We start from the raw sequence: 19,966 nt of genomic DNA on the forward strand, positions 1-19,966 counted from the left end.
CGGACAACACACACGCACGCACGCACGCACGCACGCACCTTATCAAAATGCTTATAAACCAAAGTCAAGACACATCTAAGCTGGGCGTGGTGGTGCAGGATCACGAGTCTGACTCTTGGAAGTCAGAGGCAGGTGGATCTCTGAGTTCTGCTTTAGGTGATTGAACTTCAGGACAGCCAGTACTATATACTGAGTTCTCTGTCTAGAAAAAAATCAGACATCACTCATCATGCTCAAGTTGACTTCGTGTAGAGGTACACGGGTGTGAGGTGGGAATTTCTGGTTTCCTTGGAGACTCTGTTGCGTCATGTGATGTTTTCCTAGAAACTGGCTTATGAGAGGATATTTTGCTGCAGCATATACATGGGAGGATGTTTTGCTGAGAACAGACACGTGGTGTTTTCCTGGAAGTTGCTTTGTAAAGGGGCATGTGATGTTTCTCTGAAGCAGACACTTGAGAGGCTCATGATGTTTGGAAAGAGTATCAGTATAACCCAACAGACAGTGGACAACCACCTTGTATTGGTTTGCATTGCAACTCTTTGCAACTCACTGGGCTTCACTGATGCTGGTCTTTGCTGACAACACTTTTGCATTGTTCACCTTGCTTTCTTTGCTGATCTTCGCTTGCTGTGACTTCATAGAGAGAAACACACCAAAGAACTTCTGGTGGTATTCTGGCTGCTTCTTGTCACTTCATTGGAGCCTCTCTGTTTCTTCTGGATCTGGCTGCTGCTACTGATTTGCATTCGGTGTTTTGCTAGTGGACCAGGCTGCTGACCATGAAGACTGGAATCTCCCTAAAGAACTATTTCTAAACAGGTCCATAACCCCATTTTCTATTAACTTATCTTTTCCCTACCTCTGGTGGGTGGTGGGCTAAAATGGAGGTTGAAACATTAAAGAACCATAATTGAAGTAGGTTTTGAGAAATGTAAGCCTACAGAGGTGGTTTAGTGGTCCAACATATATAAATCAATAGCTGTAATGAAAATAAGTGGACCCAAGAACAGCAATCATGTGATTGTCTTAATAGATGCAGATTTTGACAAAGGGGGGATTGATATTTCATTTTTTTCAGTCAATATGCTCTGATGACACTTTTCGCCTCCCCAGCTCCTCTCAGCTCCCCTCCCCTCCCCCATGCACCTAGTTCCACACTCTTTTCTTTGTGAGTGTCAATTTCAGAAAGCTTCTTGGTCTACTTCCCCTTCTCATCATTGGACCCCTGTGTGGCTTCATTCTGTGCAGGCCCTGTGAGTGCTACCACACCAAATAGTGAGGGACTTCACTCTGTGGATTCATATGTGCACTGGTCGTGCTATGACTGATACTGTTTCCTTCATCCATCCCCTCTGACTTCTAAAATCGTTCTGCATCCTCCTTCATCTAGCCCCAAGCCATGAGGGAAGGGGTTTGATGAAAACATCCATTTAGGACTGAACAATCCAGAATCTCTCTCATTCTCTGTCTCCTGCCCAGTGTGGATCTCTGTTAACTTCCTTCTACTGCAAAGAGAAACTCTCTGAGGTACTGATCTCTGGGTAAAGTAGAAGATCGTTAGGAGTTGTCACATTGCTGCTTTTTAGCAGAACTTTTGAGAATTTTGTTTAGTTCTGTATTTAATGTTTTGTGTCATTTTTCTTGATGTCCAGTTTTTTGTAACTCTGTATATTTTGAGTTCCTTATATGGATATTAACCCTTTATCAGGTGTGTTATTGGTTAAAAAAAATCTTTTACCATTCTTCAGGCCGCTACTTTCTCTAAATGACAATGTCCTTTGCCAAGCAAGACTTCCCAGTTTCATGAGGTCCCATTCTGTTGTCATTGTTAGTGTCTGTGCTATTGGTGTTCTCATCAGAGAGTCTTTTCCTGTGCCGATGAGTTCAAGACTACTCTTCACTTTCTCTTCAGTCAAATTGAGTATATATGGACTTATGCTGAGGTCCTTAATTCATTTTGGAGTTGTTTTGTGTAAGGTGAAAACTATGGATCTAATTTAATTCCTCTCTATGTAGTCATCCAGTTTGAGCAGCACCATTTGTTGAAAATGCTATCTTGTCTCCAATGTGTATATTTGCCTTCTTGTCAAAAGTGTTTATGGATATATAGACTTATGTCTGGGTGTTTGGTTTGATTTCATTGTCCATATATCTGGTTTTATGCCAATACAATGCTGTTTTTATTGCTATAGCTCTGCTGTACAGCTTGAAATCTAAGGTGGTGACAGCTCTAACTGCTGCTGCTGCTGCTGCTGTTGTTGTTGTTGTTACCATCATTATTACTATTCAGAATCATTTGACTTATCCTAGGGTTCTTGGGGGAGGAATGTGTGTGTGTGTGTGTGTGTGTGTGTGTGTGTGTGTGTGTGTGTCTGTGTGTTCCCATATGAAGCTAAAAGTTCTCCTTTCATTTTCTGTGAAGAATTGTGTTGGAATTTTGGTGGATTTACATTGAATTTGTAGATTGCTTTTGGTAGGATGGACATTTTTACTATATTAATCCTACATAGCCTATAAATATAGGATACCTTAACTTATCTAATACCTTCTACAATATCCTCCTCCTTTGGTGTCTTGAAGCTTTTATTATACAAGTTTTTCACCTGCTTAGGGTACCAGCCCACCCCGGTACATCAAATTACAGCAGAACTAGGTGTATCCTCTCCTACTGAGGCCAGACAAGGCAGCCCAGCTAGGGAAAACAGATCCAAAGGCAGGCAACAGAGTCAGAGACAGCCAGAGCTCCAACTGTCAGGGGACCCACTTGAAGACCAAGCTGTATATCTGCTACAAATGTCTAAGTCCGGTCTATGCATGCTCTTTGGTCCAGTCTTTGTGAGCCTCCATGAGCCTGAATTAGTTGACTTTGTAGGCCTTGTGGTGTTCTTAACCCCTCTGGCTCCCTCAATCCTTCCCTGAATTCTTCCATTAGACTCCCCAAGCTTTGCCTAATGTTTGGCTGTGGGTCTCTGCTTCTGCTTCTATCAGCAGTTGGATGAAGTCTCTCAGGTGACAGTTATGCTAGGTGCCTGTCTGCAAGCTTATCAGGGTATCATTTATAGTATCAAGGGGGTGGCTCTTCCCTATGGGATGGGTCTCACCTTGGGCAGTCATTGGTCGGCCATTCTCTCAATCTCTGCTCCATCTTTATCCCTGCACATCCTGTAGGCAGACAAATTTGGGGTTGAAGGCTTTGTGGGTCCCCCTCCCACCATTGGAAGTCCTGCTTAGCTTCAGGAAGTGGCCATTCAGCTCCATACCCACACACGCACACCATGCTAGGAGTCTCAGCTAGGGTCACCCCCATAGACTCCCTGAAGCCTTCCCCATTCCAGGTCTCTGGCTCACCCAGCGATGCCCACCACCAATTTCCATTATCTCACAGCCCTCTCCCCACCTTACCCAACCAGTTTCCTCCTTCCATCTACCTCTGATCTCTATTTATTTCTCCTTCTGGGTGAGATTCAAGCATCCACCCTTGGGCCCTCCTTGCTACTTAGCTTCTTGGAGTGTGGATTGTAGCGTGTTATCCTGTACTTTGTGGATAATATTCCCTTATCAGTGAGTACATACTATGGTATCTTTCTGAGTCTGGGTTTCCTCACTCAGGATATTTTCGAGTTCCATCCTATAATCCTGTACAATAAAAGAACTTCTAGAGATATCACCAACTCCTATTTTAAGCTGTACTACAGAGCAATGCTAATAAAAACTACATGGCGGGGTTGGGGATTTGGCTCAGTGGTAGAGCGCTTGCTTAGCAACCGCAAGGCCCTGGGTTTGGTCCCCAGCTCTGAAAAAAAGAAAAAAAAAAAACTACATGACACTGGCATAAAAACAGATAGGTTGATCAGTGGAATTGAATCAAAGACCCAGAAATAAACCCATACAGTTACAGACACTTAATTTTTGACAAAGAAGCTAAAACTGTACAATGGAGGTGGAAAGATGGTGTAGGTATAACTAGGTGTCTAGATGTAGAAGAATGAAAATAGACTCATATTTATCACCCTGCACAAAACTCAAGTCCAAGTGAATCAAAGACCTCAACATAAAACTAGACACAAACGGGGCTGGGGATTTAGCTCAGTGGTAGAGGGCTTACCTAGGAAGCGCAAGGCCCTGGGTTCGGTCCCCAGCTCCGAAAAAAAAAGAACCAAAAAAAAAAAAAAAAAAAAAACAACTAGACACACTAAATCTAATAGAAGAGAAAGTAGGGAACTGTCTTAAACATATTGGTACAGGCGACGATGCCAAGGACCAGCCTCAGCTTGGAGAGGGAGTCCTGAGGAAGGGGTGTTTGGGAACAGAGAAAGAAATAACTCCAACTCAATGAGTGAAAGCTGACAGCTCTGTCTTCTGCTCAAGCTGGCTCTCTAGACAACTCTTCTAAATAGGTCAGCTCTTGAAGACCAAAAGCCCAGTCTTTTACTTAGATACCAATTCAATCATTACCCCAGGTTCCCTTTTGATTATCCCACAAATCAGCATTTTATGATCTAAGCCCCCTTGATTTTTAGAAAAAGATAGCAAGTACATTTTTTAACAAAACAAATGAATCCAGAGATCTGCCTGCCTTTGTAAACACAGACAATAAGCTAGCTGGATGGGATCCAACTCTGAAATCACCACTCCTTAAGTCTCTTTATCTCTTTCCTTAATATTGATCTGACAAGGTGGCTCATTAGTGCAGCTGTTGCCCTGACTTTCAGGGGGTTCAGCGGAGACCTGAGGAGGGGGGCAAAAGAATGGTGGACAGAAAATGCAAAGGAGAGCAAGTCTTTAGTCTGATCAAACTCTCAAACTTTATTTCATGGCAGTGGCTTATAAAGACAAGCAGGTGGGAAGGCCACACAGGGCCCAAGACCAATTCATCACCATCACCACCATCCCATTGTTCTTTCGGTTCCTGCAATCCTAAACCATAAATTGCCGGGTATACTGATAAGAAGAGATAGCGGGCTAGGTTTCCCAGACACAGAGGCTGTGTAAGTGGGCCTGAAACATTCCTGAGAACATTCCTGAAGCAGAGGGTGTAAAAGGCTCTCCAGCTGTTTCTGTTCTTTTAGGTCCATAAAGCCCCTCCTACAATTCATATCGCATTCTTATATTTTGCATAGTTGAGTAAATAAATATTGAGTTGAGTAACTTACATTTTCAGAGTTATTTGCCACAACCTTAATGATTATCCTGAAGGTCACAGCATTTACCATTTTGCTTAAGAACACATTCTTTCCCTGGCCTCATGACTTTCTAATTATGATGGAGTCATTAACCTTAACAGGAAGCACATTCCCCAAAGGAGGAATATGAAAATATGTAAATTATTATACAAACAAGCCTTATGCCTAGGAACATTTGTGAAGGCCCATGCCCTGCTGGCTCTGCTCTAGGAATAGGAACTGTGTCACACTGTCTTTTCTGCAGTCATACAGGATTTGGTAAGACAATTTCCTGAACAAAACACCAACAGCTTAGCCAATAAGATCAATAATTAATAAATGGGACCTCATGAAACTCAAAAACTGTCAATAAGACAAAAGGGCAGCCTACAGAATGGGCTAGCTACATCGGACAGAGAGCTGATACCCAAAATACATAGTGATCTCAAGAAACTAGACACCAAATAACCCAATTTAAAAATGGAATATAGAGCTAAACAGAGAATTGACAACAGAGGAATCTCTAACAGCTGAGAAATACTTAAAGAATGATCAACGTTCCTAGTCATCAAGGAAATGCAAAGTAAAATGATTGAGATTCTGTCTAATACCCATCAGAATGGCTAAAATCAAAAACTCAAGGAACAGCACATACTAGTGAGGATATGGAGCAAAAGAAACATTTCTCCATTGCTAGTGGGAGTGCAAACTTGTACAATCAATTGGAAATCAATCCAGCAGTTTCCCTGAAAATTAGAACTAGTTCTACCTCAAGACCCAGCTATATGTGGGTGTATACTATTCCTGGGCATACACCCACAACATGTTCCACCATCCACAAGAACACTTGCTCAATTAAGTTCGTAGCGGCTTCATTTGTAATAGGCAGAAGCTGGAAACAATCTCCATTTTTTTTCTTTTTTTTTCCGGAGCTGGGGACCGAACCCAGGGCCTTGTGCTTCCTAGGCAAGCGCTCTACCACTGAGCTAAATCCCCAACCCCACAATCTCCATTTTTAATATAGGCATTTAGTGGTATGATTTTTGCCTCTTAGAACTGTTTTTATTGTATCTAATAGGTTTGGTTATGTTGAATTTTCATTTTTGTTCAATTATAGAATACATTTTTCACTCAGTAGTGATTTGTCCAGTTTCCATGACTTTGTAAGCTTTCTTCTGTTCCGGTTGTTGGTATCCAACTTCAGTCCCTGGAAGTATGATAGAATACCAGGTGTTATTTCAATTGTCTTATGTCTATTGACATTTCTTTTTGTCCAGCTATGTAGTCAGTTTTGGAGAAAGTTCCATGAGGTGCTGAGAAGAAAATATATCCTTTTGTATTTGTGTGGAAATGTTCTATAAACATCGGCTAGGTCCATTTGATTTAGTCTATCACTTGGTTCCAACATTTCTCAGTTTAATTTTTGTCTGGATGATGTACCTACTGAAAAGAATGGAGACACGCCTGGGAAGCCAAAAGAGACTATACTCTGCCCACATTTCTGACTCCAGAGGAAAACACCTAACGCCATCCATCTGGGACCCTGGTGCATGGGGGGGGTCTCCTGGTTGCCACCCTCACGTAGAACTCAAAAGCACCCGCCCAGGAGCCACTTCAGCTGCGGGACCACAGGTAAGACCAACTTTTCTGCTCTAAGGGACCTGCCTGGAGGACTCAGGACACAAAGAGGCAAAATTCCTCTGGGACTGGACACTTCCAGTTTTTAGCTGGAGCCCAGAACCTCACTGATCTTGGCCCACATTCCCTGCTCCCAAACCCCTTGGGAAAGAGAGCTCACCGCCCAGACAGGTGAGCACTCCTGAGACTGTAGAGCGAGAGAGACCTCCAATACTGCCCACCCCTGCCCACATCCCTGGCCCAAGAGGAAACTGTATAGGTCCTCTGGGAACCGGAAGATAGGGGCGCTCAAGCTGCAGGTCCCCTGTGGTCCAGACACCACCCAGATCTGAAGAGACCCTATCAAAATCTCTCTGCACCCAAATCCCGTGGGAGGGAGAGCTAAACATTCAGAGGGGCAGACATGCCTGGGAAGCCAGAAGAGACTACACTCTGCCCACATTTCTGACTCCAGAGGAAAACCTAATGCCATCTGAGACACTGGTGCACAGGGGACCAGGAAAGGGCGCTGCAGGCCCTCCGGGTTGCCACCCTCACAGAGAGCTCAAAAGCAGCCACCCAGGAGCCACTTCAGCCGCGGGACCACAGGTAAGACCAACTTTTCTGCTCCAAGTGACCTCCCTGGTGGACTCAGGGCACAGGCCCACAGGAACAGCTGAAGACCAGTAGACAGGAAAGGCTACACGCCCAAAAGCAGAACACTCTGTTCCCATAACTGGCTGAAAGAAAACAGGAAAACAGGTCTACAGAACTCCTGACACACAGGCCTATAGGACAGTCTAGCCATTATCAGAAATAGCAGAACAAGGTAACACCAGAGACAACCTGATGGTAAGAGGCAAGCGCAGGAACCCAAGCAACAGAAACCAAGACTACATGGCATCATTGGAGCCCAATTCTCCCACCAAAGCAAACACTGAATATCCAAACACATCAGAAAAGCAAGATCTATATTTAAAATCACATTTGATCAGGATGATTGAGGACTTCAAGAAAGACATAAAGAACTCCCTTAGAGAAACGAAGGAAAACATAAATAAACAAATAGAAGCCTATAGAGAGGAATCGCAAAAATCCCTGAAAGAATTCCAGGAAAACACAATCAAACAGGTGAAGGAATTAAAAATGGAAATAGAAGCAATAAAGAAAGCACAAAGGGAGACAACCCTGGATGTAGAAAACCAAAGGAAGAGACAAGGAGCTGTAGATACAAGCATCACCAACAGAATACAAGAGATAGAAGAGAGAATCTCAGGAGCAGAAGATTCCATAGAAATCATCGACACAACTGTCAAAGATAATGTAAAAAGGGTTGGAGATTTAGCTCAGTGGTAGAGCGCTTGCCTAGCAAACACAAGGCCCTGGGTTCGGTCCCCAGCTCCGAAAAAAAGAAAAAAAAAGATAATGTAAAAAGGAAAAAGGTACTGGTCCAAAAAATACAGGAAATTCAGGACTCAATGAGAAGATCAAACCTAAGGATAATAGGTATAGGAGAGAGGGAAGACTCCCAGTGCAAAGGATCAGTAAATATCTTCAACAAAATCATAGAAGAAAACTTCCCTAACCTAAAGAAAGAGATGCCCATAAACATACAAGAAGCCTACAGAACTCCAAATAGATTGGACCAGAAAAGAAACTCCTCCCTGTCACATAATAGTCAAAACACCAAGTGCACAACACAAAGAAAGAATATTAAAAGCAGTAAGGGAAAAAGGTCAAGTAACATATAAAGGCAGACCTATCAGAATCACACCGGACTTCTCACCAGAGACTATGAAAGCCAGAAGATCCTGGACAGATGTCATACAGACCCTAAGAGAACACAAATGCCAGCCCAGGTTACTGTATCCAGCAAAATTCTCAATAAACATAGATGGAGAAACCAAGATATTACATGACAAATACAAATTTACACAATAACTTTCTACAAATCCAGCCCTACAAAGGATAATAAATGGCAAAGCCCAACATAAGGAGACAAGCTACACCCTAGAGAAAGCAAGAAACTAATCATCTTGCAACAAAACAAAAAGAAGAGAATCACATAAGCATAATCTCACATTCAAATACGAATATAACAGGAAGCAACAATCACTATTCCTTAATATCTCTCAACATCAATGGACTCAATGCCCCAATAATAAGACATAGATTAACAAACTGGATAGGCAATGAGGACCCTGCATTCTGCTGCCTACAGGAAACACACCTCAGAGACAAAGACAGACACTACCTCAGAGTGAAAGGCTGGAAAACAACTTTCCAAGCAAATGGTCTGAAGAAGCAAACTGGAGTAGCCATTCTAATATCGAATGAAATCTATTTTCAACTAAAAGTCATCAAAAAAGAAAGGGAAGGACACTTCATATTCATCAAAGGAAAAATCCACCAAGATGAACTCTCTTTTTTAAATTTATTTATTATATATACTATAGCTGTCTTCAGATACACCAGAAGAGGGCATAAGATCTCCTTACAGATGGTTGTGAGCCACCATGTGGTTGCTGGGAATTGAACTCATGACCTCTGGAAGAGCAGTCGTGTGCTCTTAACCGCTGAGCCACAAGATGAACTCTCAATCCTAACTATCTTTGCTCCAAATGCAAGGGCACCTACATACAGGAGGAGTAGAAGGCAGGAAATAATCAAACTCGGAGCTGAAATCAACCAAGTAGAAACAAAAAGGACCATACAAAGAATCAACAGAACCAAACATTGGTTCTTTGAGAAAATCAACAAGAAACCTTACTAAAGATCAAAACACACATTGCACCTCACACAATAATAGTAGGAAATTTCAACACCACTCTAATCAATGGACAGGTCATGGAAACAGAAATTAAACAGAGACATAGACAAAGAGAAGTCATGAACCAAATGGACTTAACAGATATTTATAGAACAATCTATCCTAAAACAGAAGGATATACCTTCTTCTCACCACCTCATGGTACTTTCTCCAAAATTGACCATATAATTGGTCATAAAACAGGCCTCAAAAGATACAGAAAAATAGAAATAATCCCAGGCGTCCTATCAGACCACCACGGCCTAAAGCTGGTCTTCAACAACAATAAGGGAAGAACGCCCACATATACATGGAAATTGAACAATGCTCTACTCAATGATAACCTGGTCAAAGAAGAAATAAATAAAGAAATTAAAGACTTTTTAGAATTTAATGAAAATGAAGGTACAACATACCCAAACTTATGGGACACAATGAAAGCTGTGCTAAGAGGAAAACTCGTAGCTCTGAGTGCTTGCAGAAAGAAACAGGAGAGAGCATATGTCAGCAGCTTGACAGCACACCTAAAGGCTCTAGAACAAAAAGAAGCAAATACACCCAGGAGGAATAGAAGGCAGGAAATAATCAAACTCAGAGCTGAAATTAACCAAGTAGAAACATAAATGACCATACAAAGAATCAACAGAATCAAAAGTTGGTTCTTTGAGAAAATCAACAAGATAGATAAACGCTTAGCCAGACTAATGAGAGGACACAGAGAGTCTGTCCAAATTAACAAAATCAGAAATGAAAAGGGAGACATAACTACAGAATCAGAGGAAATTCAAAAAATCATCAGATCCTACTACAAAAGCCTATATTCAACAAAACTTGAAAATCTGCAGGAAATGGACAATTTCCTAGACAGATACCAGGTACCAAAGTTAAATCAGGAAAAGATAAACCATTTAAACAACCCCATAACTCCTAAAGAAATAGAAGCAGTCATTAAAGGTCTCCCAACCAAAAACAGCCCAGGTCCAGATGGGTTCAGTACAGAATTCTATCAGACCTTCATAGAAGACCTCATACCAATGCTGTCCAAACTATTCCACAAAATTGAAACAGATGGAGCGCTACCGAATTCCTTCTATGAAGCCACAATTACTCTTATACCTAAACCACACAAAGACCCAACAAAGAAAGAGAACTTCAGACCAATTTCCCTTATGAATATTGACGTGAAAATACTCAATAAAATTCTGGCAAACCGAATCCAAGAGCACATCAAAACAATCATCCACCATGATCAAGTAGGCTTCATCCCAGGCATGCAGGGATGGTTTAATATACAGAAAACCATCAACGTAATCCATTATATAAACAAACTGAAAGATAAAAACCACATGATCATTTCATTAGATGCTGAGAAAACATTTCACAAAATTCAACACCCCTTCATGATAAAAGTCCTGGAAAGAATAGGAATTCAAGGCCCATACCTAAACATAGTAAAAGTCATATACAGCAAACCAGTAGCTAACATTAAACTAAATGGAGAGAAACTTGAAGTAATCGCACTAAAACCAGGGACTAGACAAGGCTGCCCACTCTCTCCCTACTTATTCAATATAGTTCTTGAAGTTCTAGCCAGAGCAATCAGACAACAAAAGGAGGTCAAGGGGATACAGATTGGAAAAGAAGAAGTCAAAAATATCACTATTTGCAGATGATGTGATAGTATATTTAAGTGATCCCAAAAGTTCCACCAGAGAACTACTAAAGCTGATAAACAACTTCAGCAAAGTGGCTGGGTATAAAATTAACTCAAATAAATCAGTTGCCTTCCTCTACACAAAAGAGAAACAAGCCAAGAAAGAAATTAGGGAAACTACACCCTTCATAATAGTCCCAAATAATATAAAATACCTCGGTGTGACTTTAACCAAGCAAGTGAAAGATCTCTATGATAAGAACTTCAAGCCTCTGAAGAAAGAAATTGAAGAACATCTCAGAAGATGGAAAGATCTCCAATGCTCATGGATTGGCAGGATTAATAAAGTAAAAATGGCCATTTTACCAAAAGCGATCTACAGATTCAATGCAATCTCCATCAAAATACCAATCCAATTCTTCAGAGAGTTAGACAGAACAATTTGCAAATTCATCTGGAATAACAAAAAACCCAGGATAGCTAAAACTGTCCTCAATAATAAAAGGACTTCCGGGGGAATCAGTATCCCTGAACTCAAGCAGTATTACAGAGAAATAGTGATAAAAACTGCATGGTATTGGTACAGAGACAGACAGACAGTGGAATAGAATTGAAGACTCAGAAATGAACCCACATACCTATGGTCACTTGATTTTTGACAAAGGAGCCAAAACCATCCAGTGGAAAAAAGATAGCATTTTCAGCAAATGGTGCTGGTTCAACTGGAGGTCAGCATGTAGAAGAATGCAGATCAATCCGTTCTTATCACCCTGTACAAAGCTTAAGTCCAAGTGGATCAAGTACCTCCACATCAAACCAGATATACTCAAACTAATAGAAGAAAAAGTGGGGAAGCATCTCGAACACATGGGCACTGGAGAAAATTTCCTGATCAAAACACCAATGGCTTACACTCTAAGATCAAGAATCGACAAATGCGATCTCATAAAACTTCAAAGCTTCTGTAAGGAAAAGGACACTGTGGTTAGGACAAAACAACAACCAACAGATTGGGAAAAGATCTTTACCAATCCTAGAACTGATAGAGGGCTTATATCCAAAATATACTAAGAACTCACGAAGTTAGACTGCAGGGAGACAAATAACCCCATTAAAAATGGGGTTCAACCCATTCAGAGCTTGCCCCACATATGGCCCATACATATACAGCCACCAAACTAGATAAGATGGATGAAGCAAAGAAGTGCAGGCCGACAGGAACCGGATGTAGATCTCTCCTGAGAGACACACCCAGAATACAGCAAATGCATAGGCGAATGCCATCATTAAACCACTGAACTGAGAACGGGACCCCTGTTGAAGGAATCAGAGAAAGTACTGGACGAGCTTGAAGGGTCTCGAGACCCCATATGTACAACAATGTCAACCAACCAGAGCTTCCAGGGGCTAAGCCACTACCTAAAGACTATACATGGACTGACCCTGGACTCTGACCTCATAGGTAGCAATGAATATCCTAGTAAGAGCACCAGTGGAAGGGGAAGCCCTTGGTCCTGCCAAGACTGAACCCCCAGTGAACGTGATTGTTGTGGGGAGGGCGGTAATGGGGGGAGGATAGGGAGGGGAACACCCATATAGAAGGGGAGAGGGAGGGGCTAGGGGGATGTTGGCCTGGAAACCGGGAAGGGGAATAACAGTTGAAATGTAAATAAGAAATACTCAAGTTAATAAAGACGAAAACAAAAAAAGAAAAAAAAAAGAAAAGAATGGAGAATTAAAGTTATCCAATATTACTGTGTAAGGATCAATATGTACTTATAGCTGTAGTGATGTTTCTTTTCTGAACTTGGGTGTTCTTGTGTTTGGTGCATAAATGTATAGAATTACAATATCTCCTTTGGAAACATTTTCCTTTGATGAGTATGTAGTACTTTCCTATCTCTTCTGATTAGTTTTGGTTTGAAGCCTATTTTGTCAGATACTAAAATAACTAACGGACCTGCTTCTTTGGTCCATTTGCTTGAATTACCTTTTTCCATCCTTTTACCTGAGGTGATGTTTATCCTTGATGGTAAAATGTGTTCCTTGAATGCATCTGAAAGATGGATCCTGTTTTCTAATTCATTCTGTTAGTGCATCTTATTGTGTAATTGAGGCCATTAATACTGAGAATTATCAATGAGAAATGCTTATTTATTTCTGATCTTCTGTGGTTACAGTGTGGGTTTTACCTCTCTCTTGGTTTACTGTTCTGGAATTAGGCTTTGTCTCTCCTTGATGTGGGTAACTACTTCAGACTGAAGTTTTCCTATTAGTACCTTCTATAGAGCTAGATCTTGCTTAAATGTTCTTTTTTTTAAATCATGGAATGATTTTTTTTCATGGAATGATTCTTTTCTTCACCTATAGTGATTGGTATTTTTGGCTGGGTATATTAGTCTGGGCTGGCATCTGTATCTCCTAGAGTTTGTAGACCATCTATTCAGGTCCTTCTGACTTTGCGTCTTCATTAAAAAAATCAGGTATTGGGCTGGAGAGATGGCTCAGTGGTTAAGAGCACCTAACTACTCTTCCAGAGGTCCTGAGTTCAATTCCCAGCAACCACATGGTGGCTCACAACCATCTGTAAAGGGATCTGATGCCCTCTTCTGGTGTGTCTGAAGACAGCTACAGTGTACTTATATATAATAAATGAATAAATCTTTAAAAAAAATCAGGTATTATCTTAGTAGTTCTGCCTTTATGTTACATAGTCTTATTCCTTTGTATATTTAAATCCTCTCTTTGTTCTTTATGCTTTCTGTTTTGATTATTATATGCTGAGGAGACTTTCTTTTCTGGTTCTGTCTGGTGTTCTATATGTTTCTTGCATTTTTGATAGGCATCTTCTTCTTTAGGTTGAGGACATTTTAGTCTATGATTTTATTGAAAATATTTTCAGTGTCTTCAAACAGGGTTTCTTCTCCTTCTTGTATTCCTAGTATTCCTAGATTTGGTCTTTCCATTGTGCCCAAGATTTCCTGAATGTTTTCCTGGAAAAATGTCATCCTACATTTTTCATTTCCAGTTTTTTTGGGTTTTCGTTAGTGATTCTACTTTCTGTTTTGTTGTTGTTAAATTCTATTTTTGTGTTAAGAATTGTTTTATTATTTCATTCAACTGTTTTTTTATTCATGGTCTTTATTAAAGGATTTATTCACTTCCTCTTTAAGGTCCTTGAACATATTTATAATTGTAATTTTAATGTCCTTGTCTTATGCTTCAACTATACTGAATTTACTGGGGTCTACTGCAGTAGGGTTATTGCATTCTGGTAGAGGCATATTGTCTTGGTTATTCATATTCATGCTTTGTTATGAGGTCTAGACATCTGGAGTTGTGATGACTCAGGTATTTCTAAGTGTTAAGATCTGGTCTTATCTTTGCTGGGTGGGTGTTCCAGTCTTTGGTAACAGTTACTCTCTCAGGATCTTAGGTGGGTGTATTAGCTGTTGGGTCCCTGGTAAATAATGTTTCATCAACCACACAGTGGTGGCATCCACTTTAATCCCAGCACTCAGAATGGAGAGGCATGTGGATTTCTGTGATTTCAAGGCCAGCTGGTCTACAGAGCCAGTTCCAGAAGAAGTTATAGGATAGTCAGGGGTACATACAGAGAAATCCCATCTGGTGGAGGAAGAGGAGGAGGAGGAGGAAGAGGGGGAGGAGGAGGAGGAGGAGGAGGAATGCCAAGAGCCATCTAGGAGAAACTAAAAGCTAGCAGATGATCTTCCTGATATAGTTCTGCCATAGATTGCAAATCTATGACAGAATCGCTTCTCTAGGCAAGGCCAAGATGATTTCATTTTAGGAAGAATTCCTGCTGTTAATATACTTTTTCTGTTATTATTAAATATATAAATATAAACAATCACTAGGTATTAGCTCACCCTTTTGAGCAGATTTCTGCAGAACAATGAAGATGTACCATCTTGTAATGATGCTATATAGACAAATAGATAATTTCTTAATTATTAATAATGATCCTATAAGAATTCCTAAGACCATATTAGTAATTATTAAGATCTTTTATAATAAGATTGCTATTAAGTCCTTTTTGATGTCAAAACTGCATTGAGAACTCTTTCAGTCTTCAAGTGTCACCAGTTAATTGCTTCTGAGATAGAAAGCAGGCATCTGCATCTTAAAGCACATTCCAAGAGGTTGTAAAACAATTAACCAGAGGTCATAAAAAGGGAACTAATGATTTATTGTAGGTGCAAAGGCAGAAGATAAAATATTGCCTGGGCTTATCTATATAAAACTTCAATGATAACGTAGTTATGGTCTTTAATTCTCTATGAACTTGTAGAACTGGTGACAGATAGTGAATATTTAGCCAGATAATTACTCTTAACAGATATGCATGTAAATATTATGTTGTATTATATATATTCAATTTATTATTTAAATTTATGTTTAAGTTCTAGTGAACTTTTGTAAAAAACAAAAAAAGGATTCTTGGATAAACCACGTAATCCATTCTCCTAGAAAAAGTACAAAGGCTAGGAAAGATTGCATTGCATGGTATAGGAAGCAAAGGCATTATTGTCACATCAGAGCAGAAGGAGAGAGCAAGATTAGGAGAAGAGAGCAGAGAACTTTTAAGTAAGAACTTTATTAGAGAACCTTTTAGAGAGAACTTTTTAAAAAAGAACTTTCTTAAAGAACTTTCATAGGAAACTTTTTAGAGAGAACTTTTTAGAAAGAATTTAGAAATAAAGGCTAAAACCACTTTTCAAAGTGTCCCCCTTTCTTAACTTGCAGGCTGGGAGTTAGAGCTGTGTAGTTCCTGCAGCGATAGAACAAAGACTACCTTACTTAACCCTTCGCTGTTGTACTGTGAGGTGCTAAACTCCAGAGACTGCAGTTTTCTGGCCTCAGAGGAACTCACACGGTCAGATCAGCTACCTCTGCAAAGTGACTTAGACTTAAGACAGGAAAACATTTTTTTATTAAACAGCAACCCTAAATATCTCACAAAACCAGGTCTTGCTCCAGCTGAAGTTCTTCCCCCTTGGTGACCTTCAAGAGAGAACTCGAAAGAACAGACTGAGCAGGCCCCAGCAGGAGGAGAAGAAGGATGAAGAGGAGAAGAGGGAGGGGGGAGAGGGAGAGGGAGGGGAGAGGGAGACAGAGAGAGAGAGAGAGAGAGACAGAGAGACAGAGAGACAGAGAGACAGAGAGAGAGAGAGATTGGTTCTTAGCATTGGATGGCAGAGAGGAATAGGGGCGGATTAGGAGACAAGTCTGAGAGGAGCTTTGAGAGAGAGGTAGGGGAGACGCAGTCCACAGCAAGAGGCAGACTCCCCAGGGAGTTAAGGAGTGGGAGGGGAAGGGCTCCTGAAAGTAGGCAGCAGGAGGATAAAGAGTGTGATGTCTGGAGAGGCCGGGATGAAAGGGCTAGGAGGACCCTGGATCTGTATGAAGGAGTGAAGTCTTCTGTGGATAGAGTTGGGATGGGTGGTATGGCAAGTAAGCAGGTCTGGGCATGAAATGGGAGAGGTCAAAATGGAGGACAGGAAGGACAGTGAAAATCCTCTATCTGAGTCCCAGTCCTGCGTGGAGGGACCCTGGTAGAAAGTTTTTAGGTGTCAGTGGAGCAATGGAGATGGGCTAGAAGGAAAGGCTGAGAGGGTCCACAGGTGAGAGCTAAGATAGGTTTGCAGTTTGCTGGAATCTATCATAACAGTGCAAGGCTTCACACGACAAACCTATGGCCAGATTATACTAGATGGGGGAAACCTGAAAGTGTAGTCCCCAAAATCAGGAGCAGGTCTCCATTCTTTTACTCTTACTCAGAGTGGTGCTTTAAATCTCAGCCAAAACAGTGGAAGAAGAAAATAAAAGGTATGCAAATAGGAAAGAATGAACTCAAGGAATCCTTATTTGCAGATGATACAATTCTACAAACTCCTAAAGGGCACTGAAGACTCCCTAAGAAAAGCCTTGGGATGATCATGTTCTTTAAAATGACAGAATACAAACGTAACATGCAAAAATCAGTTTTTTTTCTTTATTGCCTATAAAAACCATACTTAGGGGGAGTAAGCTTCTGACCTCCAGGAGGAAAGATCGATTGTCCCGGGCGGAGCTGAAAAAGAAGTTGTTCAAGGTACTAAGGGGTACTAAATAGGGATCAGCAACGGAAGTGCCAGATGGTCGGGGCTGTGAGAGACTGACTACAGACACCACCTCAAGAAGCGGGCATCCCGTGCCAACATCACGCTGTCCAGGAAGAAGCGCAGGAAACTCTTGCAGCAGATCCAACTTGCCCAGAAAGAAAAAGCAGCCATGGAAGTAGAAGTTCCCTCCAAGTCAACCAGGACTAATCAGCGACAGCCCAAACGACAAACGGAGATAAAAGGTCACCAGGACGTAGATATGGAGGATCTCAGCAGTAAAAGCTAAAGTTCCTACCTCTTCTACCAGAAGATTCTCAACAGTACCTAGAAAGATTTGGAGGACTTTGGGGGGGAAATTACCATATTTCATTCTCCCAAACACCTCTTCTATAATGGACCCTTGACCTCCCCTGGAGGTATATGTTGGGAAGGAAGAGGACAGAGGAAGCCTCGAGAGGGCCCTCTCTAGCAGTTAAGTCCTTTTGTAATAAAGCTTTAGTGCTTAAAAAAAAAAATGCTTAGAAGTAAATCGGGAAAATAAACCCATTCATAATTGCCTCAAAATAATGAAGCAAAAACTTGGAATAAATTTGACCAAGGAAATGAAAGGCCTCTATAGTGAAGTCTAAAATAAGGAAGAAGAAAATGTAGCACCTTTTCATCTCCTGGCTCTATTAGAACTAACCCTGTGAAAACCGCTGGTACTACCCAAGCAATCTATAGACTCAGTGTTCATCTCATTGAAATGCCAAAGGCACTCTTCACAAAAGTATTTTAAAGAGTGTTATATGGATGTGAGAGCAAAGCAGAGAGCAGATGCCCACGGCATTTCTGAGCAAACGGAATAATGCTGGAGTTATCGCCATGCCTGCTTTCAAGCAGCGCGTTCTAGTAACAAAAACTTGGTACTGACAAAAACATAAGACACACGGGTCAATGGAATACGAGAAGACTTGGCAGGCAGAAAGAAGGTGAAGACCCTTGCTGCAAACCTAATGACCCAAGTTTGATCTCTGGGACCTACATGGTGGTCCTACCCGGAATCAGGAGAGAACCAATTTCTGCAAGATGTTCTGTGGGCTCCACACATGTTATAGTACCTGCCCACACATATAAACACAAAATAAATCTAATAAAGCAATCTTGCTGGGGATTTAGCTCAATGGTAGAGCGCTTACCTAGGAAGCGCAAGGCCCTGGGTTCGGTCCCCAGCTCCGGAAAAAAAGAACCAAAAAAAAAAAAAAAAGATCTAGAACATACAAAGAACTCAAAAAATTAGCACCAGGCAGTGGTACCACACGCCTTTAATACCAGCACTCAGGAGGCTGAGACAGGTGAGTCTCCTGAGTTTGAGGTTAGCCTATTCTACACAAAGAAACAGAAAAGAACGAACAAGCAAAACAAATCCTCCAAATAACAAGAAATTTAACAACTTAATAAAGAAATATGGGCTTTTAGTAGTATATATTTTAATCCTAGTGCTTGAGATGCAGCTCTCCATACACTGCAGGTCACCAGGGCTAGCTAGTGAGACCCTGTCTGAAAGGAAGCACAGGAAGTAATGGCATGATAGTCAGCTGTGGCTGGCTGTGCCAGTCATATACAAGTCTGACTTGTCAATAATCAATCATGGATGGAAGGGGACCCTCGTAGGGTCCTACCTATCCCTGCTGAACTTCGTGCTATTCACGAAGCTGAGAGAACTGGCTTCAGTTATATACTCATGGCAAGCCCACCAGGCACCAATGGATAGTGTTACACCCATGATCACTCAGACTGCCCTGGATAAATGGTGTAGTCACAAAACATAACATAATGAACATGGGAAAGGTATCTCTGTAGGGGTGGGGGATAAAGGTGACAAGGAGTGGAGTGAAAGTAATCAGAATGTATTGTGTACATATGTGAGATTGTCAAATGGCAAATTTAATTACTTTTAAGTGAGCTAATGAAATGGGCAGATAATTCTCAAAAAGAGAATACAATGTTTAATTTTAAAAATGAGGAGTAGTTCATTAAGCAAGAACAATTCCTGCTCTTCCAGAGGACCAAGTTTGATTCCCAGAACCCACATTGTGACTCACAACTGTCTAGTTCCAGGGGATCTAACGCCCTCTTCTGGCCTCTGCGAGCACTGCGTTCACATAGGACACAGGTACACATCAGGCGCTCATACACATAAAATTAAAATAAATAACCGAATGGTGGTGGCACACACCCTCAATCCTAGCACTCAGGAGGCAGTCAGACAGGTCTCCAAATTTGAGGCCAGCCTGGTCTACAAAGTGAGTTCCAGGCCAGTAAAGGCTAGACATAGATATATCCAGATGTATACTGTGTGTATGAAAGAGAAACAGAGATGAAGGCAGAAAAACAGAGAAAAAGGAGGAACTATGAACAAATGCTATGTGGATGTGGAGAGAATGGATACTTACATATGCTGATGAGATGTGAACAAGTCCAGATGCTGTGGAAATCAGCATGGATGTTCCTCAAAAAAAACATCTATTTATATACCAAAACGACTCTTAAGTCAGGATGTCACAGACAGACGCACTTGACAGATATCAGTGTTTACTGTAACACAATTTACAAT

At 41.2% G+C, this 19,966-nt stretch overlaps 1 long non-coding RNA gene across 3 annotated transcripts in view; it reads right to left on the minus strand.

The window, feature by feature from the left end:
• LOC103690865 (uncharacterized) overlaps positions 1-19,966 on the minus strand; it is a 29,440-nt gene that overhangs the window by 4,670 nt on the left and 4,804 nt on the right. The window contains exon 3 of one of the 3 annotated variants that reach the window (XR_015634532.1): positions 3,105-3,165. The exons of 1 other annotated variant lie outside the window; for it this stretch is intronic. This is a non-coding gene — a long non-coding RNA (uncharacterized LOC103690865). Of the gene's footprint in view, positions 1-3,104; positions 3,166-6,205; positions 6,373-19,966 lie in introns of those variants that run through there. One more of the 3 variants, XR_015634533.1, reaches the window with a different exon arrangement.

The sequence above is a fragment of the Rattus norvegicus genome, chromosome 12 (assembly GCF_021556685.1).
Source record: "Rattus norvegicus strain SHRSP/BbbUtx chromosome 12, alternate assembly SHRSP_T2T, whole genome shotgun sequence".
NCBI lineage: Eukaryota > Metazoa > Chordata > Mammalia > Rodentia > Muridae > Rattus > Rattus norvegicus.